The following is a 10,522-nucleotide window of genomic DNA, read 5'->3' on the forward strand; positions in this document are numbered from 1 at the left end:
CGTCATCATACCAGGCCTTTGGTGAGTCTGAAACAAGCGCTGTCAGATGTTCAGCCACAATTTTTCTCTCTACCTTCTTTCTGCCTTCAGTGATCAGGAGACCATTCCAGAACTGAAGTGCACAGTGACTTTCTTAATCTGAAGAAGTTTGTCACGAGGCAGGTTTGAAGGTGTCCACCCAAGCTGAAAAGCCTGAGCCCAAGCTCTCAAGGCTGACTGCCTTCCAGATTCTGCTCTCCTGGAGACCCATAGGGTCCGCTGGCCTCTGGGACTTGCATATTTCAGAAAGGATCTGAAAGGCCTTTCAAATGGTGCTGGGACAGAAATAGCAGTCCCAGAAGAATGTTGCCTCAGTGCGTGATGACTGAATCAGTACCGCATCGAATTAGCAGCAATCTGGTGCTTAGGATAATGGAGTGATGGTAAATGAACAGTATGACATTTTTTTTTCCCACTCTATGAATGAGTCCTTAGTAAAAAGGACAAGTGGCTTCCAGGTGTCTTGCCACAAGATTTCAACCACTGAGTCACTTTGCTGGAAGGAAATAAGAGGCAGCACAGACTCTCTTCATGATTCAGCAGCCGCTAACTTGGATTGTCCCCAGTTCCAACTTTAGCAGCTTTCTTTAGTCACTGTGCCGCACAGCCAGTTCCCCTTCTGTGGATACACAATAGAAGGAAATGCTAATAAGGGGACATAGCAGCCACTGTCCCATCTGACCAAACATCTCCAGAGGGAACAGGCTAGCCAAGCCAGGAAAAGCTGTTCCTGAGCGGAACCACCTGTGGTTCTTCCTAGTCAAGGCCCTTGAATTCCTTGTCATCCCTGAGTGGAGGTGGTTGATTGTTGACTCCTAGGGTTGTCAAGGATACAGGCAATCCCTCCAGAATGTCTGACCATGAAGCTCAGCCTAGATGATGCTGTCACGGGAGTTAGGTGGGATAAAGTGGTAAGGATATTGGCTTGAAAGTCTTGTTTCTGTTCTTAACTATGTATTATTAGATGAGTTAGGGTCTTTCTGTATCTGAGCTTTCTCCAACGTAGGGTTACAGGAACATAAAGAATCAGATGATAGGGGATGGGAGTGTAGCCTAGTGATAGAGTGCTCATCTAGCATGCATGAAGTCCTTGGTTCGATTCCTCGGTACCACACACAGAGAAAAAGCCAGAAGTGGTGCTGTGGCTCAAGTGGTAGAGTACTGGCCTTGAGCAAAACATATCCACGGACAGAGCCCAGACCCTGAGTTCAAGTCCCAGGTCTGGAAAAAAAAAAGAATTAGATGATAAACTCAAAAGAGGGAGATAGGTGACCTAAGTGAATAGTTTGGCATGATAGATATAGGAAACTTGCCAAAGAATATTAAAATTTAAATTGCAGACCTTATCCCCACCCTAGCAATGGAGGTCAAATAAAATGCCAAGAAGGAACGTCTTAGTCTAATGACTAGTTTCCAACTTGTTCATGAAGGCTGAGAAACCAAGGACTAGCCGGAATGAACCCTGGAGCTTCACTTGCTTCCACCTACTTAATTTGATTGTAACATCACTAATATTATAGGTCATCCAGCTAGGTGACCTATAACTTTCTGTAGATACTGCCTCTGATGACAGTTGTCTAGATTACTTTCTGGAGAAGACTTGATGGCTACTTTTTTCATATAATTTTTACTGTAATTAATGGAAGAGTTATATTATATTCAGCAGATAGAAGGTGCATAACTTCACAAACATTGGTACTCTTTCTCATGTCTTGGTCCCCATTTTCCTCCCCCCCACCCCTGCCCCTCATCTTGTTTCCCCCCTTCCCTATCCTATTTCACATAACCAAATAAACATATATCTGTAACAATATGAGATAACGAAGGGACAGCAAAAGAGATGAGAGACAACATAGTACATTAAGGACAACAATCATTCATTATATGGCATTTGTTTCTATATCCTGGAGGTTCTTTCATTTAGATTCATCCTGTATGGCCTTATGTGTCTAGGTTTTGCTCTATTGTAAATCTCTGCTAGGAGAGCCCAAGGTTTCTACTGATTATGACAAATGAGGGAAACCATTGAGCCTATATTCCTTTGAGTCTGGCTTACTTCACTTAATATGATTTTTTCTAAGTCTTTCCATTTCCTTACAAATGGGGTGATGTCATTCTTTCTGACAGCAGCATAGAATTCCATTGTGTATAAATACCACATCTAGTTGATCCAATCTTGATGGCTACTTTTTAACTTTTTTCTTGTGCTCTATCAGCTGTGCTACACCTCCAAATCTCTCTCTCTCTCTCTCTCTCTCTCTCTCTCTCTCTCTCTCTCTCTCTCTTTCTCTCTCTTACTCTCTCTCTTAATTTGCCAGTCCTGGTCCTTGAGCACTGTCCTTGGACTTTCTCAAGGCTAGAGCTCTACCACTTGAGCCACAGCACAATTTTGGGCTTTTACTATGTATGTGGTACCAAGGATGGAACCTGGGCCTTCGTGCATGTTAGGCAAGCATTCTACCACTTGGCCAAACTCCCGACCCCACACCTCCAACTCTTGATAGGCTACTTTTTTGAAAGCCACTGACTGGGCGTGTAAGGTGCCCAGTGGTTGACAGGTGGCCTTTTGATGTTAGAAGGCTGAGGACTCCACCCTCACATCATACAAATGCTGCTTTTTTTTTTTTCTGAATGAAGATCTAGAAAACACAAACTACTTATTACTGCTAGTCATTCACCTAAAATATCGGAAATACCCCATATCCTATCACGGGGAATGAGGATTTGAGACTCGTGTCTCCCACCACCATGTATGGCTACGGCTACCTTGTGAATAAACCCTTTCTCCTTTTTTTTTTTTTTTTTTTTTTTTGCCAGTCCTGGGCTTGAGCTCAGGGCCTGAGCACTGTCCTTGGACTTTCTCGAGGCTAGAGCTCTACCACTTGAGCCTCAGCACCACTTCCGGCTTTTTTCTATGTATGTGGTACCAAGGAATCGAACCCGGGTCCTCATGCATGCTAGGCAAGCACTTTAACCACTAGGCCAAACTCCCGGCCCAAACCCTTTCTCTTTTACATGTATATTTAAATTTTAATTTCTATTTTACTTTATTGTTGGTCATGGGGCTTCCTGAGCTCTTCCTGAGGGCATTCTACTGCTTTGAGCCCAGCACTACTTCTTTTTTTTTTTGCCAGTCCTGGGCTTGAGCTCAGGGCCTGAGCACTGTCCTTGGACTTTCTCAAGGCTAGAGCTCTACCACTTGAGCCTCAGCACTACTTCCGGCTTTTTTCTATGTATGTGGTACCGAGGAATGGAATCTGGGTCTTCGTGCATGCTAGGCAAGCACTTTAACCACTAGGCCAAACTCCCGGTCCCACCAGCACTACTTCTTATTTTCTGGTAAATAATTGGAGATAAGAGTCACATGGAATTTTCTGCTTGGGTTGGCTTTGACCTGAGATCCTTACATTGTAATCTCCTGAGTAGCTAGGATTATACACGAGTCATCTGTGCCTGGCAAGAAGCTGGTTATTTTTGAGACAGGGTCTTGTCTTTTTGCCCAGGTGCCACACATGGATTATAATCTATGTAGTTCAGGCGTTTCTATCAGAATTGGGATAACAAGTATCACTGAATCAGCTTCTTCCATTGAGATAGAGTCTCTGAGACATTTCAGCCTGGGCTGGCCTGGAAACACAATCTTTCCTGTCTTTTTGTATGTGTGTGTGTCAGTCCTGAGGCTTGAATTCCGGGCCTGCCACTGACCCTGAGCCTCTCTGTGCTCAAGGCTACCACTAAGACACAGCACCACTTCTGGCTTTTTCTGTGTATGTGGCATGGAGGAATCGAACCCAGGGCTTCGTACTGAGGGTGATTATGCAACCCATAAGAATATGTAACCCATCAGCAAATCATGGAACCACTGAGGAGTCCTGCATAGACTAACCAGCAGTGCTTTCTGGCTTTTTTTTTTTGGTATGCTTTCCTCTATCGAAAGGGAATTGTTTTCTTTTAATTAATCAATTAACACTAATTAATTACATGGTATTGGGAATTGAACTCAGGTAAGATCTCATAGTAACTTTGCCTGGGGCTGGACTTGAACCACCATTCTCCTATCTTTGCTCCCCAAAATAGCTGGAATTACAATGCACACCTGGGTTCTGCTTGATATTTTTTTTGGTTGTTCCACTCTTGGGTTTAGGCTAGAAATAAAGCAATGGCTCCAGCTGGTGAGACCCAAGTTTTCAAAGCCACAGAGATTTTTGACAAAAATAGACTGTCAATTCTACCTCAATTTTGCAGTTCTGATTAACCACCGGAAGGACTTTGAAAACACAAAGCATTCCCTGTGTGGAATCTTTAAATGGGAAACATGCTGAAATTTACTTTTTCTTCTTGGGAATGCTCCAAATTAAATGGATAAAAGTAGCTTAGTATTGTTGCTTTTGTTTTCACAGCTGCCGAAATTACTCTGGCTCTCCTGGTTCAATTCATGGTAACTTCAATTGAAGCGAATGCTTCTAAACATAGGAAATACAGGTCAGAGCTCTTGAATGAGCATTGTCCTACTTGAATGGGATCTGTCCATTTAGCTCAAGGTAGCCCCAGACCACAGTAAATATGAAAAACCAACAGATCCCTAAGCAGGGAGGATTTTTTAAAATATATTCTTAACAACATCATATCTACTGTGTTTGTATTTATTTCGTTGATTGACAGGGGATATGGACAATCTGTTTTCCTTGGAAAACCTTGGAAAGGGTTGCAGTTAAGTGTTATGGCTGCCTGTTCTGAGGAATGATGATGGGTTAATGGGTGATCTCAAAGGCAGAAGTAGGTGTGCATGGTAGTAATGTAGTAGTATAGATTAAGGGAGGCCTGCAACGCTGGGCTCAAAGCCAGCTGGGCACTACAAAGCCTTAAGACTTATCTCCAATTAATCATTAGAAAAAGGGAAGTGGGGCTATGGCTGAAGGGTAGGGTGGTAGCCTTGAGCTGAAGAGCTCAGGGACAGGCCCAGAGTTCAAGCCTCATGGCCCCCTAAAAAAGAGGCCTGCAAGATGAGTTGGGGTTTGTTCTGCCCAGGAAAAAAATTCCTTGGCAGACAAACTATCTTCAAATATTTGAGGGACTCCCTTTTCCTGGAAGGAAGGGATAGGCTTCCTTGGCTTTCATTCTAGAATAGCAGACCTTGGACAATACAAGAAGTCAGTGCATATATAGGAAAGAAGCCTTTTGGATACATGTGTAGGAGTAATATTTGAATATTTATATTGTTTGAAATGATAGAGGGAGCTGCCTTTGCAATGATATTCTCTTTATCACTAGATTCCATTCAAGCGCAGGGAAGCTGTGGTGGGGCATACAATAATGGATGAGAGATACACCATGACCTAAGTTCCATACCAATTTTAAGAGTACAGTCTATGGTTTAATTCATACACAGATATCCCCTGTTCTTGTGTGAATCAAACATGACAAATAGTTTAGTACTGTTTGTTGGAGAAGATCAAGATCAACACACAAACATTTCACAAGTTTAAAGTAATTGAAGGTGAAAGCCTATTTAGTTGGCAAAGTTGATTATGAAACTCTTCAAAAAATGTATTGCTTTCAAGACCATGGCTGCATGGAATTGTGTCCACTCAAGTTGCCTGATCAAGATCTGACTTCAGTGAATAGAAAGTAATTGGCAATAAATGTACTAGAGCTGTGCTAAAACGGGTCTCTGCTTAGATTAAAATTAAATCATTTCTAATTCAGAGTGTCTGAAAACAGTGGATTCTCCTAAGTAAATAAATAAGCCCTTCAGAATTTCATTTTAAGTGTTTACTCTGTTAACTCATTCTTTTTGTATGTCTGTAGAACAAAAGGAAGCTTCTGTTCAACTCCTATCACAATACCACAGTAAAAAAATAAGCAAGATTAGATGGGTAAGTAAGTATGTGTGTGTGAGTGTGTGTGTGTGTGTGTGTGTGTGTGTGTGTGTGTGTGTGTGCATGTGTTATGGGACTACTTCTTTTGTCTGCTTGATTGGATGTTAGACTGCTTAGGACCTATAAAAATAAACTCTTCTGCAAAGCTATTCCTATTTAAAGGATGTGGCACAGAATTGGACTTAATAATTAGTTCATCAAAATAGTTTGTTCAAGAAGCCATACAGTAGCCCGACATTGGTGGCTCATGAGTGTAATCCTAGTTACTTAGGAGGCTCAGATCTGAAAAGTGAGGTTTGAAGTCACCTAGGGCAGAAAAATCCATGAGATTCTTATCTTCAATCAACTAGCAAAAAGCCGAAGGCTAAGGGGCAGCTCAAGCTGTAGAGCTCTAGCCTCCAGTGAAAAGGCCACACATAAAGCCACTTAGTTTATTGTTGGTTCTACTTCTGTAAACATTTAGAATAAACAAATATATTCAGATAAAAAGTAGGTAATGTATTGTCTAAGAATTCATCAAGAAGTGTGTGTGTATATGTGTGGGTATGTGTGTGTGTGCAAGAGAGAAATTTTTGAGAGAAAGTGGGCAGTGACTGCTTATATGATTGCTTTCTCTTTGGTGTAATCATAATCTTCATAAAATGAAGATATTCCTTAGCTCTGAATATGCAAAAATGCATTTAATTGTACACGTTAAGCACATCATATGATGAAAGGATTCTTTTTCAGCAATTAGTGGTTATGTGTGAGTCAAGAACTATTCTGTATTCTGAACACAGAAGTATAATGTTAAACAGGACCAAAGTCCTTTCCTCAGCAAGCTTGCATTTGAGTAGGATGCCATATAACAAACAAGGGAGCAAGCATATATAAACCGTTTCAGAGTAGGGCACTGGTGGCTTATCCCTGTAATTCCAGTTACTCAGGAGTCTGGTATATGGAAGATTGTGGTTTGAAGCCAATCTGAGTAGAAAAGCTCACTAGACTCTACCTCAAAAAAAAAAAATAAATAAAAACCCAAACAAACAGCAAAAAGTAGGGCTGGAGATGTGGCTCAAGTGCCAGAGCATAAGGCCCTGAAATCAAATCTGCATAAAAATATTCAGGACAAGAAATGTTCAGAATAAAATAAGACAGGATGAGAAAATCGTATGTGTACGTGCACTTCTCTTTTGAATTGCAGAATAACAAAGGTGAAGGAATGTTCAGGGGTCATCTTCCAGCAGGTGAGCATTGACAATTCCCAAGGCCTGTGGTGTCTGCCCTTTTTGCTGGAGATTAATGAGCCTGTCTGATACAATCTCACTGTAAGGAGGAAGTAAGGTTTTCTTAGCATTTTCTACTAGGGGATTTAGGAATAATGAATGATTATCCGCTTGTCTTTACAGCTTGGTAATTTCTGTTTCTGTTTTACCATCCATGCTCCTTCTATGCTAATTCTCCCATGCCTCATCTTTACATAAAAAAGAAGTAACTAAAAGTTAGTTCCCATCTTCACCCTGCTCATGGATACACAATAGCTTATCTCCCCAGCCTCAGTTTTCCTCATCTGAAAAATGGCAACAACACTTATATTGGGCACTTTGGAAGTTAGATGTGGCACAGAGCTGAGAACAGAGTAGGCCTCAGTGAATACCCACTGTTACTAATTAGTATATTTCTTCCCCTCTATCTCGGGATGCTTGCTGGAGAATTGTGGCTGGGGAGGGCAAGCAGTGAGGTCATTTCTCAGTACTTTTTAGTACACAGCAGTTAAGAGTTAGTATAGCAGGACACAGTTGGGTGGTGAAAATACAGCCTCACACAATGTGCGCAGGGATGGTAACTGGGGTTAATTAACTCTTGAGGCGTCGACAGAAGAGCCCAGGAAACTGCTTAGTGAATCTCCACGAAAGGGCTATGTTGAATCTCTGAGGCCGTTATTAAACTGTCCAATTGGAGTTGCTTTCTTTATCAGGCAGTAATAGAAATTGGTGGTTGGATTGGAACAGAGGAAGGATGATGAAAAGCCATTGATAAAAAGAACCATTTAACACCCCTCTCTTCATCCCCCCCCTCCCCTGCCACTTCCTTTCCCTCTTAGATTGGGGAAGAGGCAGATCTTTGGTCTTCACTACTGCCTCATCCCTGTTAACATGATTGTTGCAGTTGCCAGGTAACTGCTGGCGCAAGGGCTTCTGGCTTGGCTACCTGCTGGCTGGGCGAATTGGAGGGAGGTAGAAGCTGAAGAGGTCAAGGTCAAAAGGAACCCACACTGTCTCTACATACAAATTAGTCACTGAAATACCTTTTATGATTATGGAAGCAGTGAAGGTATGAAAACGTGGGGATAAGGAAACCCTCAAATAAAAAGTAGTATTTAATGCCTTGGAAAAGGAATAATTTGGTTTGCTCTTCTCTTACTCCCTTTAAAAGAAACCTTAATTCCTCATAAATTCCAGAAACCGTAGAAACCTGTAGGTGACAGCTGGTGCCTTTTAAAGTCCCTTTTAACGGCATCAGTTCTATCTTGGAGATAGCCCAATGGTGCTGTCAGGGTTGGAGAAAATAAATTCTCTCATCAGATTATGCAAAGCTCTTCAGAAAGCAATCTAAATTGTTTATTTGTATTAAGTTTTTTAAAACTAAGCAGTTGCAAAAAGGGTTTCAGTTCAACATATACGTTTATGTGTATAATGCATCTGGATTAACACCACCCCTTCCATCATTCTCCCCTCAGAAAGTACTTTCATGTTCTTTTTATCTTGCACTTTAGCACTGATTCCTCTCCTAAGAGGAAAAACAACAAACTCTGAGGAGAGAAGGAAGTAGAATCAAATAGCAGCTGACTAAAAGGATTTCATTGTTCATTGTATTTCATTGTTCACCAGAAAGCCAGCATCTCCCAGCAAGCCTGTGAGTGAACTGTCCATTTTTACTTTTTTTTTTTTTTTTTGCCAGTCCTGGGCTTGAGTTCAGGGCCTGAGCACTGGCCTTGGACTTTCTCAAGGCTAAAGCTCTACCACTTGAGCCTCAGCACCATTTCTGGCTTTTTTTTTCTATGTATATGGTACTGAGGAATCAAACCTGGGTCTTCATGCATGCTAGGCAAGCACTCTACCACTAGGCCAAACTCCCAGTCCCGAACTGTCCATTTTTAAATGGTCAGAAGGCATGGATGCCAGCTAGAAAGGGGCTAGGTGATGATCCAGGGATAAGGAGAGACCACAGCATCTCCATAAATCCAGGAAGAGCCTGAAGAGCCAACCTTCTACCAGAGAGAGAAAGCCGTTTAAGACTTCTGCTTCTACATCCTCCAGTATCCTCAACCTTCTCCTCAACCTTCACCTTCAGCTTCCTGATCTACAAAAGTGTTTTTTTTTTTTTTTTGCCAGTCCTGGGATTGAGCTCAGGGCCTGAGCACTGTTCTTGGGCTTTTCTCAAGGCTAGCACTCTACCACGTGAGCCATAGCACCACTTCCGCCTTGTCTATGTATGTGGTATTGAGGAATCGAACCTAGGTCTTCGTGCATGCTAGGCAGGCACTCTACCACTAGGCTAAACTCCCGGCCCTACAAAAGTTTTTGAAACTATCTTCCTAGCCTACCCCATAATATGGACTTCACTCTGCCACAAAAAAAATATGGGCTGACCATTAATCTCTCAACTCTTTTCCAGACTCATATACTGTCTCAAGTTCCTTTATTGTTTCACTTTCTTCTTCTTTTTCTTTCTTTTGTGTGTGTGTGTGTGTGTGTGTGTGTGTGTGTGTGTGTGTGTGTGTGTGTGCCAGTCCTGGGGCTTGAACTCAGGGCCTGGGCACTGCTCCTAAGCTTTTTTTGCACAAGGCTAGCCTTCTACCACTTGAGCCACATTGCCACTTCTGGCTTTTTCTGTTTGTGGTACTGAGGAATTGAACCTGGGGCTTCATGCATGCTAGGCAAGCACTCTTATCATTAAACCACATTCTCAGCCCTTGTTTCACTCTTCTATCATCTGTCTCATCAATAAAAGTTTCCCTGACTCTAGTTAAAACTGATTTTGCTTTAGTCTTTTCGTTCCTTTACTTCTGGATCCATACCTTACTTCCAGGATTGGTTATAAAACAAGATGCCCACAGAGCAGTTGGCGTGGCCTGTGGAAATGATGCTTATTATCGGAGATGTTTGGATTTGCTTCATTAAAAAAAAACAAACAATTGACCTTAGAGAAACTATTTTTTTTTCTTGTTTGTTTTTTCTTTTTCAGTACAGAGGATGGAACCCAGGACATTGTGCTTACTGGGCAAGCACTTTGCCACTGATCCACATGTCAGCCCTCGAGAAATTAAAATTGTGCTAAAAACCCTAAGCTGTGTGTCTAAGATATATTGAATGCTATTTTATGCATCTTTCTAAAACTATAAACAATAAGACAGGGCTCTCTCTTTCTTCATCATTTTCCTTTTTGTTTTGTTGTTGTTTGATTTGATTTTGAGATATTTACCCTTACTAGATATTTACTGTACTAGGCAAGCCTCAAATTTGGCATCTTTCTATTTCTGCCTCTCCAGTGCTGGAATTTTGTGTGTCCCCAAAAGCTTGGCCTAAGCTACTCTCTATTTAGCACCTGCTATATGACAGATA

General features: G+C 41.7%; 1 long non-coding RNA gene across 1 annotated transcript; it reads left to right on the forward strand.

The window, feature by feature from the left end:
* The first annotated feature begins 870 nt into the window (after positions 1–870).
* Positions 871–10,208, forward strand: LOC150057668 (uncharacterized). The gene is made up of 5 exons (XR_016536773.1): positions 871–950; positions 4,440–4,521; positions 5,848–5,915; positions 7,102–7,144; positions 10,146–10,208. It is a non-coding gene; the product is annotated as an uncharacterized LOC150057668 (long non-coding RNA).
* Positions 10,209–10,522: the final 314 nt, after the last annotated feature.

Source organism: Megascapheus bottae, chromosome 10 (genome assembly GCF_031878675.1).
Source record: "Megascapheus bottae isolate mThoBot1 chromosome 10, mThoBot2.hap1, whole genome shotgun sequence".
NCBI lineage: Eukaryota > Metazoa > Chordata > Mammalia > Rodentia > Geomyidae > Megascapheus > Megascapheus bottae.